General features: G+C 44.0%; 1 long non-coding RNA gene and 1 other non-coding gene across 2 annotated transcripts; both read right to left on the bottom strand.

Annotated features, from left to right (window-relative positions):
* Positions 1-12920: 12920 nt before the first annotated feature.
* On the bottom strand, positions 12921-15025 carry LOC137157750 (uncharacterized). Its single transcript, XR_010921227.1, has 2 exons — positions 14895-15025; positions 12921-13087 (listed from the first exon to the last, which is right to left on the bottom strand). It is a non-coding gene; the product is annotated as an uncharacterized lncRNA (long non-coding RNA).
* LOC137157769 (small Cajal body-specific RNA 13) lies at positions 13486-13754 on the bottom strand. Its single transcript, XR_010921232.1, has one exon. It is a non-coding gene; the product is annotated as a small Cajal body-specific RNA 13 (non-coding RNA).
* Positions 15026-15260: the final 235 nt, after the last annotated feature.

Below are 15260 nucleotides of genomic sequence, written 5' to 3'. Positions count from 1 at the left end.
ATACTGGTGTAAAGGCTGTATTGGTATAACTTACTGGTATAAGGCACTTTTTCTACTGGTGTAACAGTGCCCACACTAGAGGTTGTACTAATGTAACTATTTCAGTCAAATGCAACACACCTCTACCCAAAATAGTTGTATCAGCACAAAATGTCTGTGTAGACCAGGCCTCAGACAGGTTAGGGAGGGGACACAATCCTATTTGAATAACAGGAGGCTTGATATCAAAATAGCAGGAAGGGAGAAGACAGTGATTGGGAGGAAGGTTTGAATAGCTGTAACTGGAGTGGGGTTAATTATTTCAAGGACTGGCTCACTCTCCTCATGTGCTGGTTACAGATGGGGATCTTTTTGCATTAGTTTTTCCTATCTTCAGTGGCCTTGCTGGAGCTAGATTCTGGGTGCTGTGTCTCATCCTCAAACTCACCTTTCTGATCCTCTTGTTACTTTCTTTACTTCCAAAATTCACCATTCTGCATGTTTCTCGGAAGGAGGCGTCTCCTCCCAGGCACCAGGCTGTAGCCTATTGATTTAGGGAGAGGAATATTCTAATAGGCAAATAGAAAAGTTGTGTAATGATGGGTTTGGGGAAAGCACTATGCTAATGTTAGAGATAATATCTCTTTCTCCTTTCCTGTACCTCAAGCTTATCTTTCTGCAGGGGGTACAGACAAGAGTTTGGCTTTTCAGGACTTTAATATGCATCTATAATACAGAGCTAAATATGAGAGAACAAAAAAGTGACAATTTCTAAAGGAAAACAATGTCCTAAAACATTCTGTATATGAATACACAACAGCTTATTTATAACCCATGAAACAACTGTGAATATTGCAAACAACAGCTTTCTAAAGGGGGGTTGTTCTCCAAGTTTTACTACTTGTTACTACTGTAAGTTCAATGCAAAATATAATTATGCACACACGCATACATACAGTGTCCTTAAAGCTCTTCTCTGGGAAGACTTATCCTTCTCACTCTCTGTGGAAAGGTGCCCAAATTATATGTAGTGCACTCCTTAAAGTTGAGAAACAAGGGATAGTCACACAGTCTCCTTCAAATTTCCCTTGAATCTTTGCAACAGCAGTCTGCAATTTGCATAGCCTGCAGCAATTCTAGTCCTCTTCTCTAATAGGGTGAGGAGCCTCCAATCTAATCCAGCAAAACTGGTAAAATTCCTGAAACACACTCCTTACACAAGACACTTGTAATCCTCATGCTGCGCCATACCCAATGTGGCTCCCACGCCTCCTATTTATAAACTTCTCTCCTTCCCTTTGAGTTCCCATTGGTTGCACTTTCAGTGGGAGTGACTTGCCAGGCAGCTTGCGCACAATGGAAATCACCCAAATAGCTTCAGACAGCTAATGAGCACATCTAGTAACGGCCACATGCAATTTCTGGATGGTCTGGCCAATCCAGCAGAGTCACCCCATCTAGCTCCAGCAAGTCTGCAGGCACACAGGGTGCTCTCTCCAGGAAGGGACTTATGTGTTGCATCACAGCTCTTAACTTTTAGGCACCTAGAAAAATCACAGGAACCACACTGCAATTCCCAAAGACGAGTTAGGTGCCAAGGATTCCTATACAATGAATGGGGAGAGACAAGCACCTAGAATATGATCCACAAAAGCCAGCACACTAGGCTGGAAGCTGCCCAAGCTAGCCAAAGAGAGATGCTGATGATGGGTGTGTGCTAAACCTTGCCTCTTTTTCAGAGATAGGTGGGTAAGTCTGGCCTGCAGGGAGGCACCTGTCTCTGTTAGTGACCCATAAACAGGAACCCCTCTCCAGGAGTCAGGCAGCTTAGGTGCCTATAGCATTTCCTGTGGATCTCAGTTATACATCTGCCTTGCTCCACACAAAATAGGTGGGGGTGGAGATGGAGTTTTTGAAATTCCACTTCCTGTTTGGTTGGCATGGAGAGCTCGTATTTCCTCTTCCCAGCTGACCATGGCAGTTCCACTCACCCAACGTTCTCCCACTTGGAGCACACTGGAGCGTCTGGATCTCATCGGCATTTGGGGAGAGTCGGCTGTGCAGTCCCAACTCTACTTCAGCCAAAAGAACTATGGCCAGATTTCTGGTGCCATGGCAAAGAAGTGCCTTGAATTGGCCACGCTGCAATGCTGAGCGAAAATTGAGGAGCTGCAGCAGGGCTACCAAAAGGCCAGGGAGGCAAACGGTTGCTCTGGTGCACAGCCAAACACCTGCTGCTTCTATAAGGAGCTGGTAGCCATCCTCAATAGCAACCCTACCTCCACCCCCAAGACACCCATGGATACCTCTGCATGCCAAGGGGCAGCAGACACTGGACTTGAACCTGACGAAGGAGTCGTTGACGAGGAGGTGGAGTTGGATGCGGAACCGGAGCCCAGGTCATTTGGTGACATGGGGAGTCAGGATCTCTTTGTGACCCTGGAGGGTTCCAGTCAATCCCAGCCCTGCATTGCTGGTGTGCAGGATGAAGGAGAGAGAAAGAGGGGAACTCTGGTAAGTGTTTTTTGGAGCTGATGCTGCTTGTTTACAGGAGACCTGGGGGTCCTTTGCTTTGCTAAATGATAGAGGTAGTTGAAGGGATAGAAATGAACAAGAGTAGCTATGTTTCCATGTGCTTCCCATTCCTTTGCACAGGTAGGCATCATGGCTGAGAAGCATGAGATCTCTAGGAAACTTTCCTGGAGGTACTTGCCAATCCTCTGACTCAGATTCCTCGGCAGAGCAGCTTTGTTTCTTCCCCTGTTGTAGGACACTTTCCCGTGCCAATCAGCAATCACTTGTGCAGGGACCAAAGTGGCACACAGGAGAACAGCATAGGGACCCAGTTTGAAGCTGCTCACCTGGAGGAGATGCACCCTATCATCCCTGTTTATTCTCAGGAGTGAGATATTGACTTCTATGGCCCCCACCTGTGGAAAATGGTGGCACAATTTGAAATTTTGTTCATATGTACCTGCATTTATGCCCCAGGCAACCACCTATTCAGAACCTCTTCCCCAGTATGTTGTCCCCCCTCCCAACTCAGCAAAACTCACAATGCCCAGGCTGATCATGGAGCTGTGGTCTTCCCAGGGGACAGTGAGAAATAGGTGTGTTTAACAGTAATGCATCTATAGTGTTGGGGCACCCACAATAATCCTTCTATTCATTGTTTCCTGTACTTCTACAGATGTGACCTTCACAGCAAAACCTGATAGGGAAGTGGTCCCGGAGAAGCTAAGAGGAGATGTTCCAAGAAGTACTCCAGACCTCTGAGGCAGCAAAAAAAGAAAAAAAGGGCATGGAGACAATCTGTGTCCAAAAGTCAAAAAATTGATAGACAGGAAAGGAGGGAAAACCATGACCAGGTGCTAGTAGGTCATGAGTGCATGATCAAGGCAGGACCAACCCCAACTAAATCATCCTATCCAGGGCTTTGTCAAGCCAGACCTTAAAATCCTCTAAGGATGGAGATTCAACCAGCTCCCTAGGTAACCCATTCCAGTGCTTCACCATCCTCTGAGTGAAAAAGTTTTCCTAATATCTAACCTAGACCTCCCCCATTGCAACTTGAGACCATTGCTCCTTGTTCTGTCATCTGTAACCACTGAGAACAGCCTAGCTCCATCCTCCCTGAAACTCCCCTTCAGGGGGCTGAAGGCTGCTATCAAATCCCCCCTTCTCTTCTGCAGACTAAAGAAGCCCAGTTCCCTCAGCCTCTCCTCATAAGTCATGTGCCCCAGCCTCCTAATCATTTTTGCTGCCCTCCGCTGGACTCTCTCCAATTTGTCCACATCCTTTCTGTAGTGGGGGGCCCAAAACTGGACACAGTACTCCAAATGTGGTCTCACCAGTGCCAAATAGAGGGGAATAATCACTTCCTCGATCTGCTGGCAATGCTCTTTCTAATGCAACCCAATATTCCATTAGCCTTCTTAGCAACAAGGGCACACTGTTGACTCATCTCCAGCTTCTTGGCCACGGTCTTGCCTCAACACAGGTAGGGAATCCCATTGCCACGAAGCCATCAACTATTTCACAAACATTTCCCAGAGTCACAATCCTTCACAGCAGAATGTGGTTAATGGCCCTGCACACTTGTGACAACACAACTCTAATAGTGGACTTGCCAACTCCAAACTGATCAGCAACTGACAGGTAGCAATCTAGAGTTGCCAGCTTCCACATGGCAATCGTCTTGCACTTCTCCACTGAGAGGGCAGCTCTCATTCTGGTATCCTTGCATCGCAGGGCAGGGGTGAGCTGTGCACGGAGTTCTATGAAAGTGGCTTTGTGCATTTGAAAATTCTTCAGCCACTGCTCATCATCCCAGATCTGCATAATGATGCGATCTCACCACTCAGTGCTTGTTTCATGCACCCAAAAGAAGCGATGCACCGTGTGTAGATGCTCCGTGAATACAAACAGAAATCCAGTGCTGTTTGTTTGCGTGTCATACAGCAGGACAGGCCCCTCGGATTCCTGTTCCGATTGTGAGCTCATGATATACTGCGCGACTAGCCGCGATGTGTTCAGAACAGTGACAGCAACAGTGGAGAGCAGTGCAGGATCTATCCTTTCAGATAGGCATGGCAGGAGCTCAGGAAACGGGGGGCCATTGAAAAATGCTGTGAAACGCAGTCAGGAACACAAGGAATGATGGGATGGAAATCAATGCCTCATGGGATGTTGAGCCTGCACCCATGCTGCACTGCAGTCGTCTCTCCCTTCCTACAACTCCTAGCGACACAAGTTTGCAGGCTTGTACAGTTCCTTTGGTGTACATCCAGAACCTGGATGGGTCTCAGTCCTTTGTTTCACACATTCAATTGTAGATGAGTTGATCTGGAGGTAGGAAGTAGGAATGAAGACAAGATGGAGATGGTGAAGCTGCCTTTTATAGTCCTTGGTCTGCCATGTGGCTTGTTTCAAATACAAGCTCACAGCACATGGGCAGCAGGGAAAGGCACTTGCAGTCCCACTGACCACAGGCATGTCCCTACATGTCCTGATGCCTCATCATAGGTGCTGTCCTGGCTTCTCTCCTTGGGCTCATTGTAAAGGTAATGGCCCTCAATGAGTCGTCAATGCTGACACCTGGGGGGTGTAACCCAGTAGCACAGCACAAGTGTTTGGATACAGAGCTGTATCGCACATATCCATAATTCAGTACAAAGACGATACACACACAAATAATATCATCATACGTAGCAAATTATAACCTCTCAATGGTACTTGACATGGCATCTCATTAATTATTGTAATTTTGCAGTATTGATATCAATATTATAGTAAATGGTCACTCCTAATTCAGACCGCATCACACCCCAGACTCATTTATAAAGCTTTGTTACCTGTGCATGATGTACATGATACTGTAATTGCTTTTTAAAAATATGGCATTGTGTTAATGGGTTCTAATAATACGTGTACTATGTGGAGAATACGTTATAAAAAGCATATGAAACCTTAAGTCAGAAGTTCTCAAACTGAGGGGGCCACAAAACATATTTTGGGGAGGCTTGAGAAGTTTTAGGAAAAAAAAGTTCTGCGGACATTTTACCCTCAGCAATGAATAACTAGCAAAGCAGATTCCTCCCAGACATATCAGGTCCGCAGACGGCACTGTGCATTTGACTTTAGATGGCGCTCTGCATTTTGATGGATTTCTGTTAAGCTTGCGTAGCATTACACAAAGTCGGTGCCATCTGTATGTTAATCCCTTTGCTACGACACAATGTGCACATTTAATTGTAAGCATCGACCACAATTGTGGTTTTGCTTTTGCTCTTATTACAATGGATCCTAGGCTCATTTTTGCAACAGAAAAAAACCCAAAACAACTCAAGTGAAAAACAAAAGCCAAAATGGATTCAAGTGAAGCACCACTGCCACATATAATCAGTATATGTACTTGTGTGACTGGGGTGGGTGCGTGGGAAAGAGGGTCGGTGGGGTGGGAAGGATGTAAACTACCGCAGACACAAAGAAGGGGGGAATGATCAAATCAATTTGAGAACCACTGCCTTAAATAATATGGAGCAAGAGGTGACACCACTTGGTGCAGGGTAAAAAAGTTAACAAGTCTTCAATACCATGAAGTTTGTGGGGGAAAAGGAAAAAAAAACCCAAAACAACTTGGTCAATCTTGATCAACTCAAGTGTAGTTTAATTGTATGCCAATAAAGAACCTCAGTGATGAGTCTGGAGTTGAACTGGTTTCTTGGATTCCAAAGAATTAGACAAAGCATTCTCCCAGAACTGGATGAGGTGTTCTGGATAAGTCTAGTTGGAGGGAACTAGTTTTCTATTCAGTTATGTGCATAAACAACATAAGAAAGATTATTTTACAAAATTAAAGGAAAATAATCCTGGGATTTGCTCCTATTAAATCCAATGGCATACAACTACACTCTCCTCTCCAGTTTCTCTATTCACAATGCACAGTAATAAATGAAATGCTGCTACCTTGATCTCCCTGACTGACATTCAACAGCACGGAACCCCCCCAACCCCTACAACTATGCTACTCACTCAGCTCTCAAGCATTCAGACCTCAGATAGTACAGTTTATTGTTTGTATTTGTATGCAGTCTTTCAACTAGTGGGAAACAGGTGCAAGGCCGAAGGGCTCTTGCCAACTCATGTTTAAATCCTGCAATTCCTGAAACAAACCTTTATTTCCATTTTCCCTGTTTGGCACATGTGCCTTAACCCTTCAGTTGCTGTAGTTCTATGCTACAGTGGAATATGACAATGTTCCCTTGGACCATCAATGTCTCAATGTGAAGAACCTGATATATCTGGCAGCTGCATAAAACATGCACTTTTCTCCACATGCCTAGCATGTCTGTCAACTACCAAGAGCTAAAAATCAAAGCAAACTTGTGTGCTGAGGCCCAGACACTAATGGTTTAGAAAAGAGTCCTGGCAACTAAATAAAAATCAAAGGCCATTTGCTTTACTGTACTTATAAAGAACAAAGTCCATTGTCAAGGAGAAAGGGGTAGTAATTGCATAATCCAAAGCGATTTCCAGGACTTTGTATATGGGATGAAACTGGCCTTTGTCTATGAGGTTAAATTGATGCCCCACTCGCTCATAGGCCCAATGGAGACATTTGTAAACACCAAGCTGATGATGCAGTGGAGTGAAGTTTACCTTTTTGATATACGTACTCAATCATGCAAAAAGTGTCAAGTACTTCCACGGAGAAGTTCGGCACCCTCAACTTTCATTGACATCAATAAGAGGAGAGAGTATTTTGCAGAAAGTGCTCAGTATATCATGCAGCATGGAGCCCTAACTCCATTACGATGAAACTATTTAATAACTTTTTAGCTTCTATTTGAGTTAGTCACTGAACAACCAAATATTGGTACATGGATGTGTAGCCAGTACATACCTCACTTGTTTGCAGAAAGGATGCTTAGTCTTTAGTCTACAGGGATACTGTCAGCATAAACCCACACTTTTCTGTATGAAAAGCTCTGTACTCACGGGTAGTGTTTCAAATTAACACCTGGGATCCCTGTAAGTGAAAAAGATTGGAGAAATTTTTTTCCCTCATCCCCTTCCTCCCCCCCGTTTTGTTTACTTTGTGAATTTCATTGGACAGCACTGTGTAAAGACTTAATTGTAATGATTCCTCAGCATGGTAAGTCAGTTAAATCAGATTCCCAGTTTGTATGGGTTTTCCACACTGAAAAAGAGGAGAGAAAAAACATTTTAAAATATAAGAAAATGTAATTGTGAAGCCACAACATTCAGTATAGAGAGTAAAAGGTAGGTGTGGTAGTAGGACTACCCTTAACTCGTTTTTTTAAACTAACTTTTAACTTTATGGTGTCCCCTTAGGATAATTCATTCTTTGTCCTCACCAATCTGACTCAAGTCTGAGTCCTTATCATTTGTCTTGCAAATGTCAGGCTGGCTGTAACCATGCCCCATCCAGGAGCATAGTTACAAACGGTAACCACCCATATGGGGATTAGAACTGCTGAGAACCTTTGAAGCTGAGGATAAGTTTTGCTGGTTAGTGCATTACCCTCACTAATAGTGTGGCTCTTTATTTCCCTCTAGTGGCTAAGCCACATACAGTGGTTTATGAGTCTGCTACTGCCTTTGAGCTAATGTAACTTGTCCTTTATCTCAAGCAGTATATTATTTAATTTCTAAAAATGATAATAAAACAGCGCCCAGCCAGTGTTCTACGTTACCGGGACAATCTTTCTAAAATTTCCCCAAATAAACAGACCAATCAATCTCTCTAGATCAAATAAAATAACTCAGCAGCAATGTGAATAATGGAAATTAATCCACCCCCATGCAATTCCCAGAGTCCCTCTTCTTCTCCCCACCACGCCCAAGTCATCTTGCACAGCCAGTCTTATTTTCCCCTTTCTCAGTTCCTCATCCAATTTGTCTCCTCCACACACCCAATGATCTCTAGTCCCACTGGCACACAGTTTCCACTTCTGGGCTATTCATCCACTCTCAGTGTGCCCCACCCCAAGCTCCTTATCCCAATCACTTTGCCCAGACAGGCTCAGTTCTCCCACCACATGCTGTTTCCCCTCCCTCACCAGTTCCCAGCCCCCCACATCTAGCTCCTCAGCCAATCTGTGTATCCCTAACTCCCACCCACTGATTCCCAGTCCATCCTATTTTTCTTCCTGGCTCCCTCTCCCACTCTCCTTGCTCAGCCAGTGCCAGTTTCCCTCTTCCCTCCTCATTAGGCTCCAGTCCCAATCCCTTCCCCAAACAATCTCCCAACTTGTCCCAATCTGCTCCCCCTGTCCTTGCAGGCCAACTCTTGTCCCCTCTGCAATTGAATCAGGCAGCTTCTTCCTCCATGTTGCAGGAGTCCACAAGAAGATGCACTGAGGCCACAGGGCAGACAGGCTCCCTGTTCCCACTTCTGATGACTGGCTTTGACCACAGCACAGAAATTGCAGGGAAAGTCCTGGTAAGCCTGTGGCTGGGAGCATAGGCCCACTTTAAAAGGAATCTGAGATTTTAGCTGTTAAACACTAAGAAGTCTATATTAAGCATGTACAAGCTGCAATTTTTCAAAGGCTCAAACCTTAGCCAAATCTGAGTGGATTTTTATAGGGACAGCAGAAGGCCCCCTTTGCCAAATTTCAAATCCTTATTCCATAGCACAAGAGTATTACAGCATCTCAAAGAAAACATCACCAGAATTGTTAACATGTCCAAAACAACTCGGCTTGAGGCAGATTGCTGGCATTGAAAATTTCGGCCCAACTGGTTAAAGTTTGGTAAAGTTATAAATCAACTGAAAACTGGATTTTATAATGGAAAGTGTCAGCCAACCGTAATAATAGGTGGCGCTACCCACCCCACTTGTAACATCAATAGCATTTTGACTAATTTTAATTTGAGGCTCAGCTGAAAAAAATATTCTCCAGTTTCCTGTTGTGATTCTATAACATCACAATAAATATATTACATACTGTTGTGAAGAGTTTGCCAGTTTTTATTTTTATACACCTGACAAGTCTTTTTACAGCAGCGTCACCAACAATATAATTGTTAGACTATCAATGGATTGCACATACACTTTCATAACTTTTTTTTTTTTTTTTTAAAAAAGGTTTAGAGCGCCCAGATTTACTACAAGAAACAGATTTGTAGGCAAAAGCAAGTGATGCAGATTGGGTAAGTTTAAGTTTAACAAGGCATATTTATTCTTGCCACCATATAAACCTTCCCATCCCCCCCAATCCATTATAGTACAAAGTGGTTCTGGTGACCTGTATGAAGAACTTGAGCAACTCTTGCAGTCAATTGGATAGGTTTATACTCCCAAACAAGAACTAAAAGACAGAATAACTTTGTTGAAACACATTGTAATTGTAAATGTTTAAAAACCTAAAAAATTTTAAAATTAGGGGGAAAAAAATATATATATATATAAAATTGAAGTCAGGAAATTTAAAGAACAGGCTCCACAAATAACCCTAACTCCATCACCATTCCATACCCTGCCACAGCATGTGCCAGTCACATTCATATCTATGCCAAGTATTACAACTAAATATGAATGAAATAAAAATGAAAATGTATCACTCTATGTATGTTACAACCTCTCTGGGCGGCAAGTAAGATCATCTTTGCAATAGATACGGTCACATGACTCTCTCTGTTCACTAAAAGGAACTGGCCTGTGACAAGTTTTTGTAAGGCAAACAGATATTTTGTTTTGTGTGTACAAGTCTGAAACCACAGAATGAAAAAAAAATCTTACTCTACCTTCTTACTTTTTAACCTTCATGCAGAAAGGAATGTAGGGTCATTTAAATCTGTTGCAGTTCAGCTGCCTTGATGTTGCGGCTCCCAGTGGATCAGTACAGAGCTGATATTTGAATGTAGGTAGAGGTGTGAAAATGTGGTCTCTCGATTAGCGTGAAATATGGGACAGGAAAAGGCCAAGTTATTGGTCTTGGTTAAGGGACAAGATGTTGGCATAGCTGGCTCACAAGGAAAAGATTAATCAAGAAAACCATGTAATAGAATAGGTGGCTCTTACACTAGCATGGAGTGCTACTGAAGGGATGGGGGTGGAAAGTGACTCACACGACAAGCACAGAAAGAGGTATAAGGTGTCTGTCTTAAGGAAAAATAGCTTGATTTGTATCTCTTGGTGGTGGCCACTACCTTTCTCCTGCTAGTTTCAGATGTATTCAGTGAAAAGATTCTTCTGCTTTTCTGGCTTCCCTTCTTCTGAGGAGGAGTTAAGAGTTCAAGGACAGAGATGAGGCTCTGGAGAGCTTTAGGCCAGATGAGTGCTGGTGAGAGACTCTAGTTTTGGCACTTCTCACCCAACATATAACTGGAGATGTGCAAGGAAATATCACTATGAAAGCCCAGATCTTCTACTTGGGAAGGAGTCAGAAAGGATGCCAGATTGCTCACCAAGTGACTCAGTGATTCTTTAGATTCTCTTTAGAAGTAGCTTGGACCAATGGAATTTTTAGACATACACCTTAAAGAATCATTGATGGGCAAGGATAGCCTGGTATGCTAGTCTTGAGCTGAAAGAGGCTGACTTGTCTTATCAGCTGTCTCAGAGGAGATTAAGCTGATGTATGGGGATGCAGAGGTTCCCAATAAGCTCACCAGATTCCGATCCCCTCATGGGAAAGCAAGGGTCTGCTGGCTAGGAGCAATCCTAGCACAGCTCCTCTTCATTACCTTCCTGCTCCATGAAGATGGAGAAGTGGAAGAGAGCGGATAAGCAAGTGGTCCAATTCCGGGAGCAAAGTTCTACAGATCTGGGACTCTTGAAAGGAAAGAGATCGCTGTCTCCCCCCTTTCCTCTGCCTTTTTAAAAGCTAGGATTACACTATTATATCACTGTTTGTACCACTAGAGGAACAGAATCTGGCTCCAGGGCACAAGAGGCATGGGCAAGCCCCAAGGCCTTAGGGAGAAATCTGAATTGCATTCCTTCATTTGCAAGACAGGTACAGGTTCAGCCCCACTATCTCAGACTGGGAGAGCTCAAGATCCGGAAAAACCTGTTCTCTGTTAAAGGAGCTCAATGAGAAATCACATACCCTCCTTACAGCTAATGTATCCAACTCTAGCTTCTAATATAAAACTAATCACCCTCTTAGAGAGAGTAGTGGCTCTCAACCTTTCCAGATTACTGTACCCCTTTCAGCAGCCTGAGTTGTCTTGCATACCCCCAAGTTTCACCTCATTTAAATAATACTTGCTTACAAAAGTGTCACAGCATACTATTACTGAAAAATTGCTCTCTCATTTTTACCATATTATAAAAAAGTCAATTGGAATATAAATATTGTACCTACATTTCAGTGTATAGTATATAGAGTAGTATAAACAAGTCATTGTCCGTATGAAATTTTAGCTTGTACTTACTTCTCTAGTGCTTTTTTATGCAGCCTGTTGTAAAACTACGCAAATATCTAGATGATTTCATGTACCCCCAGCAGTACGTGTACCCCTAGTTGAGAACCACTGCTCTAGATTATCTATGTACATGGTATAAGAGTTAACACCGACTGGTCTCGTAATAGAGCTGGAGATTTTTCTATTTAGCATGGAGGAAAGACATGAAACCGGTCCCAGATGAATTTGCTTCTGCTGATAACCAGACGCGAAAATTCCATTTAACTTCTTCCACAGAAGCACTCAAGCAATGATAAGGCAACTTTTATACAGTTTTAGTAGGACTCCATGCCTTACAAAGCAAAAAAATTACTGATGTGACGCAGATTATTCCTTGACACCATTTTAGAAACAGACAACCTATCTAGTCAGTCTGATGTTTCTTGTTCTTCAAAACCTAACACTCAGAAATCACATAACCATGCCTTCTGTTCGCTGGTAATGGAGCTTACTCAGTTTTCTTTGGTAATTAGCATGTTGCAATTCTTTTATATGACTCCACTAAACTCCTCCCCAAAAAACCACCCCACTACAACTTATTTTAGTAGGCCAGCTGTAGAAAGGCATCTTGTTAAGAACTAATGCAAAAGAGCCCTGTAAAAGCCATTTTAGTGCCCAGGAGGATCTAAAAACAAGGACTAGACAAAGAAGCTTGGAATGCAGTCAAGGATGGCATAGAGCAAATAGAAGGACCTTTGCATGTATAAAAATTTAAACTTGAGAATTATATGAAACATGTTTGATATTTAGATCACTTTGCCTATTGTTTTTATTAGCATCTTGTTTAAAATGATCATTTATAGGGTAGCAGCCCCCAGTAGCTATAGTCAGGTCAGGTTGCTATTATGCTAGGCACTATGTAACCATAAAGGACAACTGCTGCCCTTACAAGCTGGTAGTTTTTAAAAGCTGGTAGTCAAACTAGGTACCCATTGTAATAGGCAATCCAATCCCAATTACAAGAACAAATTAGAAGTTCATGAATAAACACTGCAACTTCATTTAAATATTATTGATTTTTATGATAGATTACAAATCTTCAAAAAGGGGATGAGATTAGCTTCTGCAGGAGGAACATCTGTAACATTAGGGGTGCATAAGATTTCTTTAATATTCCCACTGAAGTCACATTCAGATTTCTTCAAAGCAGGTGATCTGAATCACCAACCTGAAAATAAACAGAAAGGTTTATTAATAAGCTTGGATTTTAGGAAGATTACAGTTGAATAGAAGACAATTACAACTAACAGCCATGACTGTTATGGTGAAATGGTTAACAGACTTATTAGCAAGGATCTCTTTTGCCATTAATTGATACCTTTTTTATGGGATGAGTAAGTACGTGTACAGAATAATACAGTTTATACTACATAGCCAAAGGATCTTGTTCTGTCTCAAGTTTATTCAGTTTGGTTTTTTTTTTTTAAATCAAAAAGCATTATATAAAGCTAAATATTATTTCAAAGGATTCTTGTTTATGCTAGACCATCAATAACTAGTACAAATTCCTGTACATAACCCCAAACATACATTTGGTAAGAACAGGTTTGAAGAAACCTACTGAAAGTTTATAGCAGTTTTTAGTGTTCAGCAAAACTGGTATTTGCTAAACAATATCAGACTGCAAAATTACTCTTACTGTTGGTAGATGGATAATGACATGGAATAAGTCATTATCTCCGTGGCAACAGAATTAGGACTGTCAGAGGAACATTGCACATGGTTCTGCTATTACTCTTACAGGCATGCCTCGGCTTCCTCAGGCCAACGCTCTCTCTGCAAGCCTGGTAAGCCCTGAGTACAAACAACCAAGGGCAGCTCCAAGACCACAGACATGCCACATGAAGCAAAGAAAAACCCAGGGTGAAGTTTTCAAGAACGATAAACACTTCAAAGCCAATAGTCAAGAGAATCTAGGCACCTAAGCGCCCAAGGCATTTGTGAAAGCAGGGACTTAAGCCTTTAAATCACTTCAGCCACTTGCAAATTTTACCTTAAGATTCAGCTTTTAAGCACTACCAGAGAAAGAACAGTCTCTAATCAATGGTTGTGAATAGGCCTCATCTACCCTAACTGAATTGACTTTGTTAGCACTTGCCCTCCCCATTGTTACATTTCTCACCCTTAGTTATATATCTATATATGTATCTATATCTACCTCCTATCTGTGATTTCCACTTCATGCATCTGACGAAGTGGGCTGCAGCACACGAAAGCTTATGCCCACAGAAATGTGTTAGTCTTTAAGGTGCTACAGGACTCTCGCTGTTTTTACTAGAGAAAGAGACGCTTTGTGTCCATCCCCCAGCCCAAACTAGGCTACTCCTTCCATCACCACGCCTCGAATGATCGGTACTGGAGGAGCGCTGCTCACGCTAGATCTGGACAGCCACATGCCAGGGCTGGCAAAGCGCGGCCCCAGCCCCGCTTTGCTCCTTCATACGCCACAGCGGCGCACGGCGCTTTGTCTCAGCGAGGCCGGCACCGCTGGCTATGGCGGAGGGTCTCTAGGGCCCTCGGGACGCCGCGCCATGACCGAGCCCGACGGGCAGGAGGGCTGACGATGGGACAGAGCCAGCCCTCGGGGCAACCACAGACAGGCCTTGCCAACCCTGGAAGACAGTGACTCGGCCGGCACGCCCGGCCCGTCCAGAGCCGCTCGCTACATCCACATCCATCGGATCCCCCGCCGCGCGATTGAGCCGCGGCCCGGGCAGGGCGCGGCAGCACCGAGCGAGGCCCGTTGTTCTCCGGCAGCACTCGGCGGACCTGAGCCCCGCCCGCGGCCGGTGGCCACCGAGCCCCAGATACCCCAGCGGTCCCCTCCACCCCTAAAGGCCCTGCCCGGCCGGCCGAGGGCTCCTTAGCGCCGGCGGCTCGCAGCCAGGCCCCGCCGCCGCCCCCGCGATCTGCAACCCGCTAACCGCCAACACGCCTCACCACAGACCACGCACACAGCCACCTAGCAAGCAAACCTGATTTTACGCAGCGGAAGCGGAAGGAGTTAGGAAGAGTCAGTCGAACGAACCCTTAACTCACGCGGCTAGCGCAGCCAATAGCAGTGCAGAAGGGGCGGGATTAACACTTCAGCGGAAGGACCTATCCGGATGTGCGGCTCATTATTGGTTGCTCGGTTCGATCGACAAATATTTCTATCCACTCAAGGCCTTCCGTATGACCCCCTCCCCCCACGCTTTGCCAATAGGGAGGAAAGGCTTGAGATGGCAAGGCGGGATATAGAAGGTCTCTGACGCACACTATTGGCCAAGGATGTTGATTGACAGATATTTCTGTCCATCTGTGGGCCGGACTTTCCGGGACGTTTTGCCGCCTCTACCAAT

The sequence above is a fragment of the Emydura macquarii genome, unplaced genomic scaffold, assembly GCF_026122565.2.
Source record: "Emydura macquarii macquarii isolate MOO-44397 ecotype Brisbane River unplaced genomic scaffold, CSIRO-AGI_Emac_v2 contig_1551, whole genome shotgun sequence".
Classification (NCBI taxonomy): Eukaryota; Metazoa; Chordata; order Testudines; family Chelidae; genus Emydura; species Emydura macquarii.
The sequence above is the reverse complement of the archived record's forward strand: the minus strand, read 5'-3'. Positions and strand labels throughout refer to the sequence as shown.